At 45.5% G+C, this 23,747-nt stretch overlaps 1 protein-coding gene across 2 annotated transcripts in view; it reads left to right on the plus strand.

The window, feature by feature from the left end:
- Positions 1-23,747, plus strand: part of PPP2R2D (protein phosphatase 2 regulatory subunit Bdelta) — a 44,497-nt gene that overhangs the window by 864 nt on the left and 19,886 nt on the right. The gene's annotated exons all lie outside the window — the stretch shown is intronic.

Below are 23,747 nucleotides of genomic sequence, written 5' to 3' on the forward strand. Positions count from 1 at the left end.
TTCCTGCTGCAGATTGCGCCTTTGAACTTTGCGGTGTTGAGGTTGGTTGGTCTTTTCCGTAACGGTGGTCGCAGGGGAGCGGCGTTGCGGGGGGCGGGGTTGCTTCCCACGGCGCCGCGTGTCGTCCTGAAGGAAGAACGCCTAGACTCGTGCCCGTGCGCGCGGTGCAGCGACGCGGGAGTGTAAAGTCAGGCAGTGACTCTTTTGCTGTTGTTCAGCCGTCTTACTCGACACGGTGAGCCTTTAATCCTCTCTTAAACAGTGTTTGTGTTTGCGTGAGCGACACCTTCTTTGCCCCAAGTACCTAGCAGCCTCTGGTCAGGTGTCCTGCGCCTTTCCTCCACCGTGCCCGCTCCCGTGACCTTTGGCTCCGTCCTCCTTCGCTCTGCACCTCCCCCTGGCAGAGTGACATCTGGAGATCCTCTGACATCTGGAGACAAACAGTGCTCAGATCAGTAAGCAGGTAAAACGGTGCTTCAGAAATTTGTGAAGATGTATCTGATTTGAGATTGAGATTTCTCTTTACATTCACATAAGGTACGTTGTTTTTCATTTTGCAGTGCCAAGTGGGTGACCGTTCAGCTTACTCAAAATTCCTATTGGGGATAAAGCAAAACCCGTTTACTCACGGGTAGGAAGGTGGGAGGGCTTAATGCCTGTCTTAACTTCTGGTTTCTTTCCCTTTTTATAAGAAGGTTTAGTTGATAAGCCGAATGAATTAAAATGTAAGTCTAACTAAAATGGTGTATTTTAAGTGTGATGTTACACTTCGAAAATGGTATTCTTTACTTTTAAAAAGTCTTGACGGAGATATTTTGTTCTCTGAATTAAACTGGAACTTTTTGCAATTTTACATCCCTACTTTAAGTAAAATTTTGACTACATCTAAAAGTTTGGTATTTTGAGTTATCTATTTTGTAAGATCGCTTTGTGGTAATTACCACATTTTTTTGGCGGTACGCGGGCCTCTCACCATCGTGGCCTCTCCCGTTGCGGAGCACAGGCTCCGGACGCGCAGGCTCAGCGGCCATGGCTCACGGGCCCAGCCGCTCCACGGCATGTGGGATCTTCCCGGACCGGGGCACGAACCCGTGTCCCCTGCATCGGCAGGCGGACTCTCAACCACTGCACCACCAGGGAAGCCCCACATGTTTTTTTGATCGTGTGTATTCACAGCTCTCTGTCTTATTTCATACTTAATCCTCTGTCAGGGTTAACACATTTATAACATTCATTCTTTCGTCAAGTAGTCGTGATACTACCTGTTTGAATTGTACTATTTCCATAAAAGTCCATGAGAAAGAAGGAAAAAGTGATTGTTAACAGCTAGCGACTGGTAAGCAACGAGAGTAAAGAAGCTGGTGGTGAAGCTGAGCCCAGACTCAGCCTTGGTGAAGAAGTGTTGATAAGAGACAATTAACGGGAGGTGCAGTTTGAGGGAGGTTACTGGACCTCGATACTTGGGCTCTAGGACTAGAGGTGTGAGTGCGTTTATTTGTTCAGATCGGTGGGCGGTGAGGTGTTTCGTTCTTTAAGGTTTTGTTCTATTCCAAGCTCCACTTTGCAGCGTTCTCTGGTAACCCTAAATTTTGTACCGTCTTTCTGCTTTCCGCTGCTGTGAGTGATCAGAAAGTGACTGAGGTGGGCCTCTCCTTGCTTGAGTATGGACATGAGGGGTACAGGGGCAAGTGTGGTCTCCCCTGACTTTTGAAGGTTGAGGAGTGGGTATAGTGGAGAGAGGCTTTTGACTTCCTTTTTGTTTTTAAAGCTAATAGAGTTTTGGGGGTACACCTGAAGAAAGTATTGTAATGTGTAAAATTTGATGATGACTTTTTTTTATAAAATATATCTTTATTAGAGTTTTTTTGTTTGTTTGTTTGTTTTTTAGAAACAACAGGGTTTTGCTAGTGGGTCAGGTCAGCCCATCGTGCTACCAGGGATTTCCCATCTCCCTGCAAATAGGGATAGAGGTGGGCTCAAGAGGAAATTAGTAATTGTCCTGCTGGTGACAAGATGTGTGAGTGACAGTCCTTGGTGACTTGCCCCCTCTCCTTCCCCTATGACAAGTTGGCCAGGGTGGTAGGCATCGCCCCTGAAGGTGGAATAGGTGAGCTTTTATGCCTAGATGAACAAAGAGTCAAAATAGTAAAACCAGGGGGGGGGCTTCCAGAAGGAAGTGAGAAAGTAGTTGTTAGCCTGTACCTCCAAATACTTATGCTCTAAACAATGACTACTCTTTGGAAGTTGTTAAATATTTATACAGATTTTTCACGCGTGATGTTTAGTCACCATCACCCAGCTCCTACTCCCTTTCCTTGGGCAACTTTCACTGCATGGACATCTTTTGCAGGTGTCACACGATATTACAGTCCTTCGCAGTCCTTCACACTGTCTTCAGCAGTGTGAGCTCTACTTAAAACTTGAGGGCTAGGTGCCCCTCCCTCGCCCCACAGCCTTGTAGAAGACCCAGCCTGGAGGTAAAGATGGTTAAGTCTTACTATGTTCCCGAGATTGCTTCAAGTTACTTGTGCCCATTAATTCAGTCTGCACACAACCCTGGAAAGGAGGAACTCTTGTTCTTCCCAGTTTTAGATGTGGATGCCAAGGCCCAGAGGACAGGTGACTTGGTCAGCAGAATGGCCAAGCCAGCGTTGGAAGCTGGGCAAGCTGGCTCCAGGGCCCATGCATGCTGTGCTGCATCAGTGACCATTTGTGGCCAGTACTGTTGAAGGCCCACTGTGGGGTGTGGCTCCCCAGCCGTGGGATTGCTCTGTCCTTCCAAAGCTCAGGAGATCTCATCTTACTACCAAGAATTACAGGAAACGACCTGTGAAAGCAAATGAAAATGAGCTGTCTTTAAAGGGAGTGCCTATCAAAATGGTATAAGATTAGTAACAAGGGTTTCAGAACGGCCATTCTCAAAGTATTTGAAGAATAGATAATACAGAGACAGAAAGCAGTGTGAACACCTGAATGTCAAGTGAGTGATACGGTAGCCTTGCCTGCCGAGTTACTCTCACAGGACTTCAGCTGCCGTCTTGCAGGGAAGCTCTGGGTCTGCTGCTTTTGTACATTCATTGCTCTTCTGATTTTCTGGAGGAACAGGGGGAACGGGTTAGAGGAGGGAAGGGCTTGTCATGAACTACTGCCTGGATTGACATAGTTTTTTGCATAGCTTGAGAGCAGCTGGTTCTTTTCATCTCAGAGTGTGTAGGTTTAAGTGTCTAGACTTTCTATTTGATGATTTTATTTTAACTGGTTTCTTCAAGATCTAATCTATTGCTTTGAATTAGACATTAATCTTTTTCTAAAGACATGATGCTTAACAAAACTAAAGGTTCATCTGCTTAATTCAAGCTTGAGTCTGGGAAGTTGTGTAAATAATGTAGGTTTCTGGGTAATCTGGTATGCCCAGCCTTTCTGAAAGGGTTTACATAGATGTTATGAAAGAAAGAAACATTTAAATTGGTGAAGGGTAACAAAAATTAAGAGCACTTGGGCGTCAGTAGCAGGAAGTTATTGTGTTTCATTGAATATAAGATACATGTGATTTCAAAGATGTGAAAATGAAGGAAAATGTGCTTCTTAGAATCAATGAAATACCATATTTGTGAATGCAGAACTTTTCAGTCGGGCTTCCCTGGTGGCGCAGTGGTTGAGAGTCCGCCTGCCGATGCAGGGGACACAGGTTCGTGCCCCGGTCCGGGAGGATCCCACGTGCCGAGGAGCGGCTGGGCCCGTGAGCCATGGCCGCTGAGCCTGCGTGTCCGGAGCCTGTGCTCCGCAACGGGAGAGGCCACAACAGTGAGAGGCCCGCGTACCGCAAAAAAAAAAAAAACCTTTCAGTCATACTCATTATTTCTAGAGTACTGTGATTATTGTTTCCTGTGGAGATTCTGCCTTAAAGAAATCAGATGTCTATGGGTTTTTTTAAGATTAATGCATTCAGTGTACCTACTGAGCACAGCTACATTATAGTGTCTCTGAAATCAGGCTGTGCATTCAAGAAGCTGGACTGATCTTAGTTAGATAATCACGTGCAGGTTTATGGTAGTATCAAATCATACTCCTTGATTTTTTTTATTCCTTGATTTTAAAAATCTGTTGTTTTGAGGGGCTTCCCTGGTGGCGCAGTGGTTGAGAGTCCGCCTGCCAATGCAGGGCACACGGGTTTGTTCCCCGGTCCGGGAGGATCCCATATGCCACAGACCGGCTAGGCCCATGAGCCATGGCCGCTGAGCCTGCGTGTCTGGAGCCTGTGCTCCGCAACGGGAGAGGCCACAGCGGTGAGAGGCCCGCGTACCGCACAAAAAAATAAATAAACTAAAAAACTATAAATCAAATTAAAAAACCATAAAAAAAAATCTGTTGTTTTGATGGGAAGTTCTGGGTTCAGTTCATGTCTGCTCTTTATCAAGCTTGAAGGCCCTTTCTAAACCTCAACTTGCTTGTCTAGAAATCACATCATAAGATTTTTGTTGAGATAAAGCAGTGCTGTGCTTTTGAACCTGTAAGGTGTTGTTGAAGTGTTAGTTACAACTGTTCACTAATTTTCATGTATTTTGAGGTGTTTGGGTTTAGTTGTAGCTATATTTAAATGTGAAAGTAGCAGCCTCTTAGTTTTTCCCGACCTCCCTCGATCTCTCCACTCACCCCAGATCCCTTCCATAGGCCTCTTGGTTTTTCCATCATTATTCAGTGATCTTCCCGTGCCTTGATCTTGGCTCATTCCCAGCGTAGAATACAGCTTTCCCCTGCTATCCTATCTGGAAGCAGAGCATTCCTACAAAACCTTTTGTAAGCCGAAATGGTGTAAAGGGAGAAGCAATAATTACTTTAGGCACAGGTGTCAATTACCTTATGACACAGAAGGAGTCAAGGTAAAGCCCAGACGCTCAGACACAGTTCAAAGCTCTGACAGCTTGATGCTGAGATGCTCAGTGTAGCTCCTGGAGAAGGAGCTTGGTGGGGCCCCTCTCACTGCTCAGGGTGCACTACCTCTATAATCATTTCCTGCAAAACAAATGCTGAAGGCTTATTTTGCCCTTTTTTTTTTTTTCCAAAAGTGAAATCTTCAGATTTCTTTCAGTTAGCAAGCTGTAGGTCTTTGGTAAAAGCGAAGTGACATACAGCGAGCTTTCAAAACATGGGGGATTTCTCAGGAATTCTCTGGTAGTCCAGTGGTTAGGATGCCGGGCTTTCACTGCCCGGGGCCCGGGTTCGATCCCTGGGCGGGGAACTAAAATCCCGCAAGCCATGCGGGGCGGCCAGAAAAAAAAAGCAGGTGGAGGATTTCTATATTCTTTTCGTTTCCTCCTTCCACACCTAGTCATCCATCTAAATCCATGTCAGACTCCACTTTCTTTATGAAGCACTACTCAGCCCCTCTTAACATCCTTTCCTGTCACTTAGCTTGTCCTGGTGTTTAGCATTGGCTGTATCCTGCTTGTTTTCTAGTTTTATCATACGGGTCAGGCTTGCTCTTCAACTTGATGTTAATCAAGATATTGAAAGATTTGGGTACCAATTCCACTTCAGCCCTCTTACTAGCTTTGTGTTGACGTGACAGTTACTTACCTTCTGTTCCTCAGCTGTAAAACAGGGTGCTGTTTCCTGTGACCATTGCAGGTTGTTAGAAAGATTCCAGGTGGTGCAGGAAAAGCTTCGGCACACTGGCTCACAGTAACCGATAGCTGTTAAAATGTTGGTGTCTTTTTTTTTTTTAATTTTTCATACAATTTTTAAAGGTTACTTTCCATTTACGGTTATTACAAAATATTGGCTCTGTTCCCCATGTTGCACAGTACATCCTTGAGCCTATCTTATACCCAGTAGTTTGTACCTCCCACTTCCCCACCCCTGTATACCCCCCACCCCATAACCACAAGTTTGTTCTCTGTATCTGTTAGTCTGCTTCTTTTTTGTCATATCCACTCGTTTGTTGTGTTTTTTAGATCGAACATATAAGGGATATCATACAGGGTTTGTCTTTCACTTCACTTAGCATAATGCCCTCCAGGTCCCTCCATGTTGTTGCAAATGGCGTTATTTCATTCTTCTTTATGGCTGAGTAGTATTCCATTGTGTAGATGTGCCACATCTTCTCTATCCATTCATCTGTCGATGGACACTTAGGTTGCTTCCATATCTTGGCTATTGTAAATGGTGCTGCCATGGACATTGGGGTGCATGTATCTTTTCAAATTAGTGTTTTTGGTTTTTTTCGAATATATACCCAGGCGTGGAATTGCCGGATCATATGATAACTCCATTTTCAGTTTTTTGAGAAACTGCCACGCTGTTTTCCAGTGGCTGCACCAGTTTGCATTCCCACCAAGAGTGGAGGAGGGTTCCCCTTTCTCCACACCCTCGACAACAGCTGTTGTTTGTGTTCTCTTTGATGCTAGCAGAATGCTGATGTCTTAAGAGACCCTCTTGCATAGGAGAGTGACTTACTCTGTGTGGCTCCAGGGAGCCGCCTTAAGAAAATGAAGGTTGTTAGGGGGCCGGCTTTCCGCTCGGTTCATCTACAGAGTTGGTAACAGCGTCCTGAAGGTCTGCTCGTGCTGAATGTTGCAGTGGAGAAACCCAGCTTCTGCCTCAAAACACCCCGTGTTTAGACAGCGACTGGCAAGCAGTTGGGTCCTGGCACCATCGTGAGAGCAGGGTGTGTGGAGGGCATGTGATAGAGTGCCCAGGACACAGGACTTGGGTGGGGAGTGAAGGGAAGGAAATCAGGGTGTAGGAAGAGGGAGGAAGGAAAGGGAGAAGAATGTTCCAGATTGAGGGGGCTTGGAGTGGAGATGGCAGAGAGCGTGGTGCATTCTGGGAAACCAGAGTACTTGGTGTGTTTGTCTGGCAAAGAAGGGGAAGGCCCGAGACGAGGGGCAGGCTGGCAGGGACCAGAGTGCCGAGTAAAGGCCTTGAATACTGTACTGAGCACCTTGAATTGTGTTTCGATGTAAATGTGATCATAAACGCCTAAGATTCTCACTAGAGGAGTGACGTCAACTTTATGGACGGTCACTCTGGCCTTTGGAAAATGGGTGGTGACGGGGTACGAGTGGAGACAGAAATGCCAGCTGCTCAGCTACTGCAACAACAAAGACTGGCAGTGTGAGCTTACACTAAATCAGAGGTTTTCGGATTCTTTTTAAAGGGCCCAATAGTAAATATTTCGGACTTTGCAGGCCAGTCTTGTCTCGTCTGCTCAACTCAGCTGTGCCTTTGCAGCAGGAAAGCAGCCAGAGACCCCAGGAACATAAGGGTGTGGCGGTGGGCCAGCACCACTATGTACAGATCAGCAAGGGCCGGATTTTGACCTCACATGGTAGTCTGCCTGCTCTGTTCTCAGCCAGTGGTTCTCAAAGCCCTTGGGTTCCAAAACCTCTTGGTTTTATGCTCTTAATAATTTTTGAGGACCAGAGAGCTTTTTGTTCATGAGGGTTACGTCTGTCAATATTTACTGTATTGGAAATTAGGACAACTGAAACGATTTATTATTTCACTTTAATAATAAATCTATTACATGTTATCATAACATTTTTAATGAAAAACAACTTTACCAAAACCAAAAAAGATGGAGAAGAGTGCCATTGTTTTATACTTTGCAAGTGTTTTAAGTGTAGGGCTTAATAGGAGACAGGTGGATTCCTACATCTGCTTCTACATTCCATCGTTACTATTGTTTTATCGAAATATTTGAAGAAAATTTGGCCTCATACTTACATGTAGTTAGAACAGGGAGGGGTGGTTTAATAGCCTTTTCATGTAATTGTAGATATTTCACTTTAATACGACAACAGATCTGCACACGTGGTGGTTTCTTCTAGTTACACTTTGGAACCTGAGACCGTATCAATGAATTGTTTAACCCTGTTAACATTAAAGTCCATAGTTCTATCTTGTACTTTGACTGTATCCCTTGCTCATGTGGGTAATTTGGTAGCATCACACCTTGGTCATTTGGAAATACACTGAGTTATTGGTACACTGAGTTATTCAGATCTTCTAAATGTTGATACATTTCATTGTACAAGATCAAGAAAATCACCACTGATCTCATGAGAAAAGTCTTAAAGTGGGAAGCTGTCAAATTAATAGTAGTAGAAACAAGTTTTCCAAAATTCTGATTTCTCTTGAAAGCTTGGATTTTATCATTGGCAACAAATACCGTCAGTTGTTTTCTGTGTAGTGAGTGGCTCACTTTGTTTATTTTTAAGAAAATTTCTGCCAGATGTCAAAATCTAAACAACGATAGTTGGTCAGTTGTTCTTTCAGATAAAAGTGGCATTCCATGAAGACGGCTGGTTCAGCCTGCAGCACGAACAACCGTGCACATGCTTTTCCGTGAGACAGTCACTGTACTCGGGGGTACAGCAAACCTGCTGCGTGCCTAGCGCCCATCTTACCACAAAGCATATTGAAAAGACTCATACTGATGGGTTGGGATTGAGTAAAATTAATTCGTTTGATGGTTCATCAAGGATATTCCTCAGTAAAACTGGCTTTTTTCCTTTCTTTCCTTCCTGCCCGCGTGGTGTGAGCAGCAGGACCGCTGGTGCGGTTCCGTGCTGCTGAGCGATGCGTGCTGGACGCCAGCAGTTTCAGCCGCGTTGCTTCTGCTCCGTCATCCAGGTGACAACACGGTGAAAATGGCAACGCGAATTACTGTGAAAATAGTTTTGACCTTGTGGTCCTCGAAGAGGGTCTTGGGTACCCGCAGGGGTCCACAGACCACACTTTGAGAACTACTGCTTTAAAGCTAGCTACTAGCAATAGGAATAACAGAACAGGGCAGATTTTAAGATTAACTGTCCCCTCTCATCGTTACTGGATTTTGCTGTTTTTGTCTCAGCAGACAAAAGCAGAGCATTCATTATTTAAAGTAACTCACATGATGCAGATGTAAAAAGAGTAAAAGCAAAAGTTCTTCTTCATTCCTCCCCAGAGGTAATGACCCTTAACAGTGTGTGTATGTTTTTTAGACCATTTCCTATTCATTTATCCGTGTACTTTTGTTTTAAAATTTAGTTTGCGTGTAAGCAGTGGTTTTTAAATCCCCTACAAAGTGTGAATCCTATTATAAATGTTGTTCGCTTGCTTGTTTGCATCAGCAGTGTGTAATTTGAGATCGTACAGTGACCCGGGCTTTCTGCCGAGCTGTGCGTACACTTGAGCCTGTTGGACCCTGAACATAGCCCCTGGAGACGTCAGGGCTACTGTTGCTTGTGTTTACAAATGAGCACATTGGATCCCAGAAGACGTAGTCACTTGCCCAAGGACACAGAGCTAGTGGGCGCTGAGGTCAGGATTTCAGCCCAGGTGTTCTGGGTCCAGAGCCCACACGTCAGTATTTTTAACCATGCTGCCTTCTTGCATAGCTCGATTTGATCCTTTTTGATGGCTACAGAGTGTATAGTTGTACAGACTACTCATTTATTTAACAAGTCCTCCGTTGGTGGGTTCCAAGTTTTGCTGTTACTAAAGATGCTGCAGTAAAGAGACTTCTCCATCCATCTGCCTGGGGCAGGCGTTCCTGTGGCTAGAGTCCTAGAAACAGACACACTCAAAGGCCTCCAACATTTACCTTTTTAGGCTGCCAACTTGTCCTCCAAAAGACGGTGCTGACTTACACCTTCCCCACACTTTTCCTTCTCCACTCATGCTGGGAATATTAAACTTTTTAATTTTAGCTATTTTAATGTCAACTTTAATGTTGTAGTTTGCATTTCCTTACAGTTAGGCAATTGAGATTTTTTTGGTCAACTATTTCTGTTCCTTCCGTGAATTGTCAGATTGTATCTCTTGTCCATTTTTCTACTGAGGTTTTTAGAAATGAATTTTAAAAGCTTTTTAATACATTATAAGTACTAATCCCTGAATATTTTTTATTAACCTTGAGTGTTAATTTTTCAGTTATGTCCCCTGTATGCGTGTCTTCTATAGGCGGGTTTTTTGTTGCTGTTGCCGCTGTCGGGAATTAAGAAAAAGCTGAGATCTTGGTTGGGTCAGTAGTGGTGTGGAAGAGGAGCAGTGTGGGACAACAGGAGTGATTCATAGGTTGGACTAAATACTGAGAGCCGAGCTCAGAGAGTGACCGTGAAAACAGAAGAGCTTGGAAAATTCACAGAGAGCTTGGTAGGGCTGTCAGAGTTACACAGACTGGGGAGCAGACCTCAGCGTATTTTATCGAGATCTCCAGAGATAAGGAAGCCACAACTGAAACGCGGGTGTGTGAATCCTATATCTTGTGCTGTACGTAGCACAGTGCTGGCACATAGGAAGTATTTTAACAAATTGTGAATTCTTAGTGAGTCATGATACCTGCCCCAAAGGTATTAACTTCCCTGATAACGATGGGGAAATTTTGGGTGTAAAAAAGGAACAAACGATGAGTCCTCATTTTTTAACCATATCTGTAAACGTGTCATTCATTTTTAAAAAGGGGTAAGAGAGTTCATATAAATCATCAAAGAAAGGGCATTAATGGGCAAAGACTTCTTTTTTAATTTATTTTATTTTTATTTATTTTTGGCTGCGTTGGGTCTTTGTTGCTGCACGGGGGCTGCTCTTCATTGCAGTGCGTGGGCTTCTCATTGCGGTGGCTTCTGTTGCGGAGCACGGGCTCCAGGCACGCAGGCTTCAGTAGTTGTGGCTCGCAGGCTCAATAGTTGTGGCACATGGGCTTAGTTGCTCACGGCATGTGGGATCTTCCCGGAACAGGGCTCGAACCCATGTCCCCTGCATTGGCAGGCGGATTCTTAACCACTGCGCCACCAGGGAACCCCACAAAGATGTTTTAATTAAAGCAGTGGTGAGGTTTTATTGTTGCTTTACATTTCTGGAAAGAGTATCTCTACACTCGTTTTTCTGGAGGGCAATTTCACATGTATCTATCAAACCTTAAGCAAGGGTTGGGAGCCTATGACTCATTCCACTTACAGGAATATGCCAGCTTTTTTTTTTTTTTTTTTTTTTTGGCTGCATTGGGTCTTCGTTGCTGCGCACGGGCTTTCTCTAGTTGTGGCGAGCAGGGGCTGCTCTTCGTTGCGGAGCACGGACTGTAGACGCGCCAGCTTCAGTAGTTGTGGCACGCAGGCTCGGTAGTTGTGGCTCGTGGGCTCTAGAGCTCAGGCTCAGTAGTCATGGCTCACGGGCTTAGTTGCTCCGTGGCATGTGGGATCTTCCCGGGCCAGGGCTCAAACCCATGTCCCCTGCATTGGCAGGCAGATTCTTAACCACTGCGCCACTAGGGAAGTCCTGTACCAGCATTTCATGAAGATGTATTTACAGAGTTGTGCATTGCAGCAATAAAATATCAGGGAAAAAATTCCCAAAAGTAAGTGATTAAAAGTGATTTAAAAAGTGATTAAAAGTGAAGTGATTAAATGGATTGTGGTGCACCCATATTGTGGTTTAAAGGGGTCTGTGCCTGCCGGAGAGAAGTTTGTGACATGTTAGGTGAAAAAAAGCAATTCACAGAACAGTGATTGCATGTAAAACTGAGTGGGGTTGTAAATGTCTGGAAGATGCAGGATAGCTGACATCAGTGGGGACCGGGGGTAGTGAGGGGTCAGGTTTGCATCAGAGGGACTTTGGCTTTTATTCTACACGCTTCTGTATTATTTAACGTTCCGCACCAAGGCAGCATTGTTTTTGTGATGATAAAAAGAAAAAGACCAGTTCAGAAAAGGGAAAGACCAGCTTTGTAACAGCGGAGGAAGGTTTCCCTTCCTGCTACTTATGAACACCTGCTGTTCAGGCTGCCACTTGAAAACACCCTAAACATTTTTTTGTAAGGTTTTTTGTTTCTTAGGGGTTTTTTGGAGTATAGTTGATTTACAATATTGTGTTACTTTTAGGTGTACAGCAAAGTGAATCAGTTATATGTACATTTTTTCCAGATTATTTTCTATTATAGGTTATTACTATACTATAAGATACAAGACACTGACTATAGTTCCCTGTACTGTACAGTAAATCCTATTGCTTATCTGTTTTATGTAGTTTGTATCAACCCAATTTTTCCGAGTTTTAATTGTTCTGCTCCAGGTACCTGTGATGACAAAATAGATATCCATAAGAATATATATTACTGAAGCTCTAGTATTTATAACTAGATGTAAAGCAAAGCAAAATGACAGCCCAGCTGATGATGATTGTTGAAAGGGGGGCCTTCAGTACCTGGTACACCAGTGTGTTTGTAAATGGACCTAACTATCCATCTCGTGGAGGCTGTTTGTGGCTTGGTTTCGGCCATTTGCAGTGACCTGTGTATCTACATGTTCTAAAGAAATGTCATAATTTCTTTTTTTTTTTTTTGGATACACCTTACATATAGGAGAAATATTTTTTTATTTATTTTTTATTTTATTATTTACATTTTGGCTGCGCTGTGCAGCATGTGGGATCTTAGTTCCCCTACTGGGGATAGAACCCACACCCCCTGTGGTGGAAGCACAGAGTCTTAACCACTGGACTGCTAGGGAAGCCCCTAGGAGAAATATTTTAAATCTTGAGACAACCATTTGCCACCTCACTTTTTTTTTTCTTTTTTTTCTTTTTTTTTTTTTTTGGTCCTCTGGGTCTTAGTTGCAGCTTGCCAGCTCCTTAGTTGTGGCATGTGAACTTTTAGTTGCAGTGTGCGTGTGGGATATAGTTCCCTGACCAGGGATTGAACCCTGGCCCCTTGCATTAGGAGTGCAGAGCCTTAACCACTGTGCTACCAGGGAAGTGTCCCTCCCACCTCACATTTTGATAAACGTTATAGTTGTCCTTTAAAATAAGTAGTAGTATACATATTATTAACATAATATCAATAATTATTATATAATTATTAATTATACAGTTACATATGCATGTAAGGTATATTTATTTATTAAAATATATATAATACTATATGCTAATTGTAAACACCCATGTTCTCAACATTTGGCCATATTTGTTTCAGATTTAAGATGTAAACGTTACAGTTGAAGTTCTCTCTCTTTTTAACTCCCCAATTCCATTTCCTGAACTTTTCTCTCCTTCCTTCACCAGTGGCAACTTCTACCATAAAGTTGGCCTATAAATTCCCTGCTTCTGAATTTTTATCGAAATAGATGTACTGCTGCTGCGTTTTCTCCAGTTGTCTTGCTTTTGTTAGACCTTAAGGATCTAATTGAATGTTAGAGGTCAACATTTATTAGATTTTGACTTTGGTTATGATAAAAAAAAAAGCATGTATCTGTCAGTTGTTGGAGTCATCTGAAATATCAGAGATAGTTCTTGAAGTAGTATTAGCCACAGTGATCATTGATTTTTTTCTGCCATCAAGCCCTGGTTATGTTCAGGTATGTAGTAGTGATAACAATCTGAAAATGAGAGAATGCAAAAAATCTTTATTTTAACCATTCTCAGTTTACTTAATGTCCATTAAAGCACAGTAGAATTCAGCAGGAAAAGGAGAAATTGATTGGAATTATGAAATTATCCACTTAGGACTTTCTCTGTGCCTTTTCAAGTACTGTTCAGGGTAAAATGTGTTCCTAAGTAAAATAATATAATTGTATGAATTGTTGTTTTAGAAATCCATTGAAAGTTTACCTTTGGGGGAGTTCCCTAGTGGTCTAGTGGTTAGGACTCTGCACTCTCACTGTTGAGGGCCCAGGGAAGGGCCCAGGTTCAATCCCTGGTCGGGAAACTAAAATCCCACAAGCTGTGTGTGGCACGGCCAAAAAAAAAAATTTACCTTTGGGTTGCTGGCTGTGCAGGCCTGGTGGTGGCCGGCAGAGGGCAGGCTGGGTTTAGGGAGAACAGGTGCCCTCACCTTTCAGACTTGGCTCCTGAGGTTGCATCTCCTTGTTTCATTTGACCTACAAGAGAAGAAAATAACACTCAAGCTAACGTGGAATTGGCTTTTTTTTTAAGGTTTGTGAATTTTTTTAAATTGTGATAAACTATACATAGGTTAATATTGATCATTTTAATTATTCCTACGTGTACAGCTCAGTGGCATTAATTACATTCACAATATTGTGTGACCACCACTACCTCTACCCAAAACTTCTTCATCATCTCCAACAAAAACTCCACACCTGTTACATAACAACTCCCTCTTCTCTCCTCCCTGCAGCCCCTGGTAATCTCTGTTCTACTTTCTGTGTATTTTCCTATTCCAGGAACTGCATATAAAACTGGAATTAGACAATATTGGTCCATCTGTATCTGGTTTATTTCACTACAAATAATGTTTTCAAGATCTACCCAAGTTGTAGCATGTATCAGAATTTTTTAAAGATGTTATTGTTCTGGAGCCATTTTAGGTTCACAGCGAAATTAAGAGAAAGGTACAGCAATTGCCCATATACCACACCCCCCCTTCAACCTCCCCCACGGTCAGCACCCCCTGCGGTAACAGCATGTTACATGTGTTGCGGTCAGAGAGCCAAGATGGGCACATCATCATCACCCATAGTCCATAGTCGACCTCAGGGTTCACTCTTGATGTTGTACATTCTGTGGGTTTGCACAACTGTGTAATGACACGCCTCCATCAGTATAGTCTCATACAGAGTCGCTTCCCTGCCCTCAAACTCCTCTTTGCTCAGCCTGTTCACCCCTCCCTTCCTCCCCCCGCCACCAGCAACCACTGATTGTTTTTTATTTCTGTCTCCATGGTTCTGCCTTTTCCAGAATGTCATAGAGTTGGAATCATACAGTAGGCAGCCTTTTCAGATTGGCTTCTTTCACTTTGTAATAAGCACTTAAAGTTCTTCCCTGCCTTTCATGGCTTGGTGGCTCGTTTCTTTGTACACTGAATAATATTCCAGTGTCTGGATGGACCACAGTTTATTAACCCCTTCACCTACGGAAGGACATCTTGGCTGTTCCAGGTTTTGGCAGTTATGAATACAGCTGCTACAAACATTTGTGCGCAGGTTTTTGTGTGGATGTACATTTTCCACTCTTTGGGTAAATACCAAGGAACAAAGTTGCTGGGTGGACCGTATGGTAAGAGGACGTTTATTTTTGTTAGAAGCCGTCAAGCTGTCTCCTGAAGTGGCCGCACTGCTCTGCGTTCCCACCAGCGATGTAACGGAGTTCCTGCCGCTCCGCACCCTCTCTAGCACTTGGTGTTGTCCGTGGTTTTGGATTTTGACCATTCTAATAGGTGTGTAGCGCTATCGTGTGTTACTTTACATTTTCCTGATGACATATGTTGTGGAGCATCTTTTCATACGCTTGTTTGCCATGTGTATATCTTATTTGGTGAGGTGTCTGTTAAGGTCTTTTGCCCATTTTGTAATTGGGTTGTTTTCTTATTGTTGAGTTTTAAGAGTTCTTTTGTATATTTGGATACCAGTTCTTTATCAGATGTGTCTTTTGCAAATGTTTTCTCCCAGTCTGTAGCTTGTCTTCTCATTCTCTTGAATGTATCAGAATTTCATTCCATTTTATGGCAGAATTAGATATGGATTTTTTGAAATAGAAATAATACATTTCTGGGCCTCTCTGGTGGCGCAGTGGTTGAGAGTCCGCCTGCCGATGCAGGGGACACGGGTTCGTGCCCCGGTCTGGGAGGATCCCATATGCCGCGGAGCGGCTGGGCCCGTGAGCCATGGCGGCTGAGCCTGCGCATCCGGAGCCTGTGCTCCGCAACGGGAGAGGCCACAGCAGTGAGAGGCCCGCGTACCGCAAAAAAAAAAAAAAAAAAAAAAAGAAATAATACATTTCTAACCTCATTTTTTATGTTGTTTTTTGGTCATTGAATGTACTTTTTAAATTTTTACCCTTAAACAATAAATGCATTCCTGAAAAGGTATTTGGAAATTGGATTATTTATATGCATTGAGTGAAATTACTGGTCAAAAATAGCTTGTTACGGGCTTCCCTGTTGGCGCAGTGGTTGAGAGTCCGCCTGCCGATGCAGGGGACACAGCTTCGTGCCCCGGTCCGGGAAGATCCCACATGTCGTGGAGCGGCTGGGCCCGTGAGCCATGGCCGCTGAGCCTGCGCGTCCGGAGCCTGTGCTCCGCAACGGGAGAGGCCACAACAGTGAGAGTCCCGCGTACCGCAAAAAAAAAAAAAAAAAAAAAAAATAGCTTGTTACAAGTTTTTTCTATAGTAAAAAATCACAAAGTTGGGGTGGATAATTGCTTAAAGTTTGGTAAACTCTGACTTGTTTTATCATTCACCTGGTAAAGTTTTCACTTACTTGATAATCTTGCCTATTTTAGGGTTTCTCTAACTTAGATATCTGTGAGTTCTTTCATGTGTGTTTAAATGTAGTTAACTTTGTACTTAGTTATAAGGAAGAATCTCAGGGCTGTGTGTGTTCCTAACTGTTCCTACAAAAGTTGGCATTTGAGGAGAAACATTAGCAGCCTTGTTTTTGTAATGTGATGGACTAGGTTCAGATTTAGAGGTTATTCTTCTTTTGGTACCAGTTCCTCAAGTTAATGACCTTTTTACTGTAGATGACAAAAATACTAGTCACTGTCTTCTTGCTAGTTTGACTGAGTCTGAAATCCAGGGAGGAGCTGTGTGTTGTTACATGTCTAGGCATGCAGCAGGGAGAGGGGCTGAAAGAAGAAACTGTGCTGAGAATAGTGAGTGACCCGAGGCAACAAGTGAACTTTGACCTCCTCATTCTTGCTTCTTGTGCATCTATCCATGGTGTGGAAGGTACCCTGAGCAAAGCACCGCTCTTCAACAGACACAGACATGGTCCTAGGATGGAAGCAGTTAGCTAGTTAATTGCCATTGTGATGAGGGCTGCAGAAGGAGTCAAAGGGGTTCCCTGGGCAGTGGCCCTTTGAGCTCTAAAGTGAAGGATGGATGGGCATGGACTAGGTTGAGGGATGGGAGGCGTGGTCCAGGCAGAGTAGAACGTGGAGGAGGGCTTGAAACAGGAAGAATTATGACCAGTTCAGGAACCTAAAAGAGGCCTGGGTGATCAGACCATAGAAAGCAAAGGGGAGAAGAGAATGAGGATTTTGATCTTTCTCCTAAGGGCAGTAGGGATTCACGTGATGTGTCTTAGTGGGAAAATAGCACAATCGCATTTGTGTTTAAAAATAAAAATTGCTCCAGATGCAGTGTGCAGAGGTGGGCTGGAATCATTTTAGGGCAAGATGCTGCTTTTTAATTTTCAAAAGAGCCTAGTAAGTGCGTTGATGATTGTGTTACAGAGACATTGCCCTGTCCTTCATAGTTATAGAGTGCTTTGGCTTGCTTTGGATCAGGCTTCTGCCGTGGACCACCCAGTCCTAATTTACCGAAAGAATTACTAAGCATGAAATTAAGCATAAAATCTCCTAGCTGTAATTCAAGTGTGGGAGAAAGGTTAAGACGGACAGTCAGGTAGCCTTTTGGGTTAAAACTTTCTAATTTTTAACATGTGGTGGGGGGAATAGAATGGAATATTCTGTATGAATTGGATTTTCCTTGAAAAGAGTGATTAATTTTCCAGTGGGCTTTAATTTTAATAACAAGTTAAATGTGGTTTCCTAAGTTTTGAAGTCTGCTGAACTTCATTAGGCAAGACATCTAGTTAGGGAATGATGTAAACACTAATTTTCCTGATAAACAACAATAAAAGATTCACCATATCCTTCTGCTGCCTTTATCTCCTTATGCACATGCTTTGCAAGAAGTAACCAAAAAAACAGAACAAAACCAAAAGCAAGGGATCTTTAGGTTTAAATGGAAGGGGGATTTAAAATAGTGTTTTGTTGAAAAATTCATAGCAGGGTTTTGTTTAGAAAAACTTGAAATAATGTAGTCTGCTTTTAGAATATAACCGAGAAATGTTACAAGTCTGGACGACCTTTTAATGACTTGATCCAATCATTTTATGGTGTACTTTCAAAAAACAGCTTTATTGAGATATAATTCACATAGCATGAAACTCATCCTTTTAAAATGTACAGTTCAGTGTTTTTAGTATGTTCACAGAGTTGTGCAGCCATCACCACTAGCTAATTTTAGAACATTTTCATTACTCCCAAAAGAAACTCACTAGCAGTCCCTTCTCAATCTTTCCTCCCCCACCTCCTGGCAACCACTAACCTACTTTCTGTTTCTATGGATTTGCCTGTTCTGCACATTTCATTTAAATGAAGTCATATAATATGTGGCTGCATGCCACTCTGACAGGAGCAAGGGAGCCTGAGATAAATGGCCACACCCTCGGTTCACGTCTTACACGGTCATGCGCGGGGAAAGTTGACTGGTTTGGTGATGGTGGCAGAGGAGCTGGGTGGGTTGAAACAGGTGCACTTGCCACGTGGTGGGAGCAGACAGTCCTTAGAGGGGCTCGGGAGAGAGCGGAAGGCAGTGAGCGCAGGGAGCCGGCCGGCTCGGCTTCAGGAGGACCAGGTGCGGCAGAGGCCAGAGGAGGGTGGGCCGCTTTTTTCCTTAAGCTGAGAGATTGCAGCGCTCCTGTTTGAAAATGGGAGCGGTCTATTAGAGGGGAGAAGAGGGACGATTGACGGAGGAGCATGGGGCCTCCTGCTTTGGTGGGTCCCAGCTCGAAGCAGCGGCTCCTGCCGGTGCCACAGGGAAGGGGGGTCAGTCCCCGCAGGTGCTGTATTTGTTCGTGGGTGTGTGTGGACGGTCTCTTCTGGGCATTTCTGTTTTTCAGAGAAATAATACAGAATTATTAACAGAAAGTGAAGTGTGGGTGGCTGAGGTGCTGGAAGTTTGAGAGGAAAAGGTGTGAAGGGGGTGTTGTGAAGTAGGGGGAAATCAGTGGTCTGGGAGCATCAGAGGAAAATCTGTGAGCGGGCGTTGGGGAGCGGACAGCCGCCACCGGAGGGGGCTTTGGGGGAGCTCGGGGGTCGGCATGTCTCAGAGCAAGAAGATGGAGAGAGCGTTCCAGGGAGAGGGCGAGGCTGTAGACAGAGAGAGGCTTGGGGAGGGTGGACTCTCGAGTCAGGCTGGGGAAGCACGGGACCAAATGCGGAGAAGATGGATAGAAGTAAACAGGACACAGGGAGATGCCCAAGTGTGCAGCACAGCGGTGTTCACAAATGCAGACATCCTTGGAAATGACCCAGATCAAGAAAGCACCTAACCCTTGCCCGCAGCCCTATTCCAGCCCAGCTGCTGACATTATGGATTCCATTCCCCTGTTTCTGAACTTAATATAAATAGGATCGTGGTGTAAGTACTCCTTGGTATTTTCTTCATGAAACTAATCCATATTGTGTGTGCAGTGGTTGTTTGCTCACTTCCACTGCTGTGTGGTACTCCGCCATGTGAACGGTCCACAATTTATGCATCCTTTCTGCTGTTGAGGGACATTTGAGTCGTTTCTCTTGCAAACGTGCTACTGTGAACATTCTTGTAAGTGCTTTAATGGTACACGTATGTGTTTCTGGCGGCTGTGCACCTAGAGTGAGATTTCTGGGTCCTAGGGTGTGTGGACGTTTAGCTTTTGTGGATGTTGCCAGTTTTCACTCCCACAGGTGGTGTGTGAGAGTTCCTGTTGTTCCCTGTCCTTGCGAACACATGGAACAGTCTTTAGTTTCAGCCATTTCCCTGGGCATGTAGTGGTGTCTCAGCGTGGTTTTCCCTTGCCTTCTTTCCCTGACGGCTTAAGAGGTTGAACGCCATTTCCTATTTTATTGGCCTAGGATTAGTTTTGATACCTTAGTGGAGAGTAGATGACATTTTAACAGTGACCACCTGCTGGGACTGATCCTAATGCAGTTCCTAGTAGTGAGGGAGGGGGGTAGTGGTCTCACGAGGGACGTGCAGACAGTAATCCTTAATCCTGCTGATGGCTGTGCGGGTCCGCAGAGCTGTGTTCCGTATCAGGAACACACTGTGATCACAGGCTGGGAGGTGGTGTTTAAATAGCCCTGCACATCTTGAACTAGAGGAGAAGTGGGGGGAGAAGATGAAACAAACTGCTGGAAACTGCATCGCCCATCTAATTGTTGTGGGATCATTTTGATTGTGAAAGTTGAGTATTGATAGGGTTTTAAGCAGGGTGGTAACGTGACTTATTCCTTTAAACACATCCCTCCATCTGCCTTATGGAGATTGGACTCGAAGGGGCAAGGTTGGGGGGGGGCGGCGTTAGGAGGCTGTCACAATAATTCAGCCAGAGATTATGGTCACTTTGGACGTAAGACAGTGGCAGTGAGACTGATGAAAGTAGAGGAAATGCAATACTCACATCTGTATGTTTTTGTTTTGAAAAGCTTAAAAACTTGGAAAAGTACAAGAATAATATAACAAACACCTGTATACTGCCCCCCAGAATCTGCCGCCACAGCTGCCTGTCTTCCTTCATTTCTGTGGCTTTGTATGTGTGTAAGTGATCTGTCTGTGGTTCTCATGCTCCGGGATCCAGTGGCGTGGTTCTAGATCTCCTCGGTGCTTCCCCGTCTGAGCTAGTCCCTAACCCTGTGCGTCCTGGTCGTCACCAGCTGTACCACCTCTGCAATCTTAGTTTAAGGTGCTTCTCCCCTGGGCTTCTGCCTCCCTCCCGTGCTTCCGGCTCAGCTGGGCTCCTGCCCCCACTGCACCTTCCTCAGCACTGTCTGCCCCTGCCCCTCACCCCTCTCCCTGCTGTGCCCCCTCCCCTCAGCCGGGTTCCGGGGGCCAACGCTGTGTTCCTTCTGGCTCGCCCTTAACCTTCTTGCCTCCCTCAGCCCCTGGGTTCATACTCCTGGCAAAACCCCAAACCTGGTTGAACCGAGCATCTGCCTGCTCTCAGCCTACACCCAAGTCCCCGGGCGGGGTGGAAACACGCGGCTGCGGGAGCTGTGCTGCTTATTATTCATTCACAGAAGTGTGCATGCCGGGAGGGCAGGGGCGTGGCCTTGTTCGTTGTGTCCCCTGTGCCCGTGCAGCGCCGGCTTATAGTAGTCATTCAGGACGTTTGCTGGATTTAGAAAATTACTGCCCTCAAATCTCACATGGGCATTGATGCAATGAGACAGACCTGCGTTTCCCTAGTGCGGTCGCTCCTGACTTTCTGAGAAGACCTCCTTCATGTGTTCTCCCCGATGGCCTTTGACTCTTAGCAGGTTCATCTCCTCTCATACCTCACAGAAAAAAGAGATAGTCGGACGCACTCTCATCGTCCCAAGCTCAGGTTCACAGCCTGCCACATGTGTGCCGTGCGCACCGCGACCTCCTCCCCAGGTGCAGGTGTCCCTGCTCCTTCCTTCTGGCAGCCCCACCCCCACCCTTCACCCCCCCCACCCCCCACCCCGCTCGCGCTCTGCGTCTCTGTCCCTGCCTGCTCGTCCTGTAATCCTGTCCTCGCTCCTGCACCATCCGCTTCTGCCCCCGCGGCCACATCATGCCCGTGGCACAGGGACATGACTTTATATCCTCTGTCCTTTAAAAACCCCAGTGACTACATTTCCCCTTCGAGTCCTCCCCTCCCCATTCCTTGTCCCTGCCTCCTTGTGTTGCAGTCATGGTGTCTGACATCCAGTGCCTCTTTCCTTACCAACTGCCCCCTGCCAGCATCCCTAGCAGCCTCTGAGGAATGTCAGACACTGCTAGCTTTTGATCTGTGAGTTTGAACAGTAAGTACTGACTTCCTGTTAGTGGTAACTGATGATTTAGCTTTTGTGCTAACATCACCTTCCACCCACACGTCCTCCCCTCCTCTCCTAAAGAGAGGCTTTAAGAGAATTCTCTTGCGAGTCCTGGTTACATCAGTATTGTGCTGACTTTGTAAATATTGTTCATCACGGAACTAAAGCGTACATTTTCGTTCTCATACAAGTTTTCATTTTGTCTAGAGCTAATAATGATTGCCTAATTTTCTCATATGCTTAGTTCCTGTCTTCAGTGCTTTTTTAAAGAACAGTCACTTCAGCAGATCTGTCAGGTACCGAGCAGTGACTTTACCCAAACCCAGCAGGTAATCCCGAGCCCTTCTCTCCTTTCCCCAGATGACCTCGCCTGGCCGCAGTCTCCTTCCGGCTGGACTGTTCTCTCCAGGCCTGTTGGCCGCGTGGCTCCAGTCTTGGGACCCTCTTCACCGTTGTTGAGATGTCAGATCCCCATCTTCCTTCCTCTTGGTTTATTCTCATTTTGCCACATTGCATCTTCCAGTGGTTTCCTGATAACGGGATTTCGTTGTTTTTACTCTTTGCATGTTTGAAAACGTCTCTACTCCTCCCTCAAACTGGTTTGAAAATTTGTCTAGGTTTAGAATTTTAGGTTGAAAATTTTTTCTTCTCAGAATTTGAGGGTAGATGGTCTTCCATTCACCCTTCTCCTGCCTCCTGTGGGATGCCAGCTGATTCCTCTTGTGTGTGACCTGTTTGTTTCCTCTGGAGAATTTTGGAATCTCCCTTTTATCCTTGGTGTTTTACATTTCAGAGAGATGGGCCTTGGGCCGGGTCTGTTCGTTCATTGTGCTGGGCCCGCCTTGTGCCCTGTCAGCCTGGGAATGTACTTGCTGCTGTTTACGGGAACGCCTGTCTTACTCCTTTGATGATTTTTCCCTTCCTTTTTTCTGTCGTCTTTCTGGAACTTGGTAACTGGGTGATGGGCCACCTCAACCTATCCTCTCATTATCTTTTCTTTCCAATTGTCCACTTCTTTGTCTTTTTGTTTTACCCTTTGGAAGAGGTCTTGAGTTTTTAAATTATTATTATTACCCTTTGAATTTCCAGGAGCACTTCCTTGTTTTTCCTTTCTCGGGGCATGCTGCTGTCTTCTAAGGACCCCGCTGGATGCACTGTGGGATGCAGATAACGTGCCCAGCGCCTGCCCCGTAGGCGGTGGTGAGGCTCCCTGGGTTAGTCCAGGCGAGTGCGTTCCTCGAGGAGCACCTGGCACCTCAGCAAGTGCTGGGCCCACGTTCTGACGTCACCGCTCTCCTTAGGGATGAGCTCCCTGCCTGCGGTAGCTGTCGTTTCTTTGATCTTTTGTTAGTGCGCTGTCCCTCTCCCCTCCACGTGCCTTCTTTGTTGTGACGTTTTCTCTCACACGTCTTTCGACCCTGAGCTCTTGGTTCTTGTTTAAGTGGAGCAGAGAGGCAGGTCTGTGAGCAGGTGGGCTTTTCAGCTGGAGGGCTTTCCTGTGGTTGGTCATTTCTTTAAGGACCTCAGGTGACTGAATCTTGAGGCCTTTTCTCTCGGGCTTTGGTGTTTTGGAGAGGAACCCTTGTGGAAACGATCCACTCCTGGCAGCCAGCGTTTGGGAAACCAGAGTGGGAGTAGCTGTGTGCTCCTGCCTGACCAGACGGGGCCCGGCTTGGGGACCCAGCAGTTCAGCAGAGCAGACAGACTTCCTGCCACCTCGGTGCCCAGCATCTGGCAGGGCGCCTGCCCCAGGCCGTGGATGCACACGTAGACGCCCCCACCGTCGTCCACAGCGCTTAGGGAAGCCCGCCCACACTGGGGGCCTGGCAGAGGACGCCTTTCCCGTCTCCTCCCGATGCCCTGGGGTGGGGGGCCCCTGTGCCCTGCCCCCACGCTTGACTGCAAGTCCCAGATGCTCCTCAGGGGCTGCTGGGCCTTCTCATGGTGTTCACATCCTCCAGGCGGCCACCCTGCAGCACAGGGCGTCATCGCCGGTCTTTGTGCCGTCGCGGAGGCACTGCGGTCTCGCCACGCGAGGAGCCGCGGGGCCCTGGGGCAGAGCAAGGGGCAGAACCGAGTCAGTGCGCGGTCCGTGGTGCTTTTGAAATGCCCAACTGGGTGCCCTCAATCGGGAGCACGTGTATGCTGTGGCATCAGTAATACCCATCCAATTCATGCTGGTGATTTAAATGTTATTGG

Source organism: Mesoplodon mirus, assembly GCF_964341445.2.
Source record: "Mesoplodon mirus genome assembly, chromosome: 2".
NCBI classification, from domain to species: Eukaryota; Metazoa; Chordata; class Mammalia; order Artiodactyla; family Ziphiidae; genus Mesoplodon; species Mesoplodon mirus.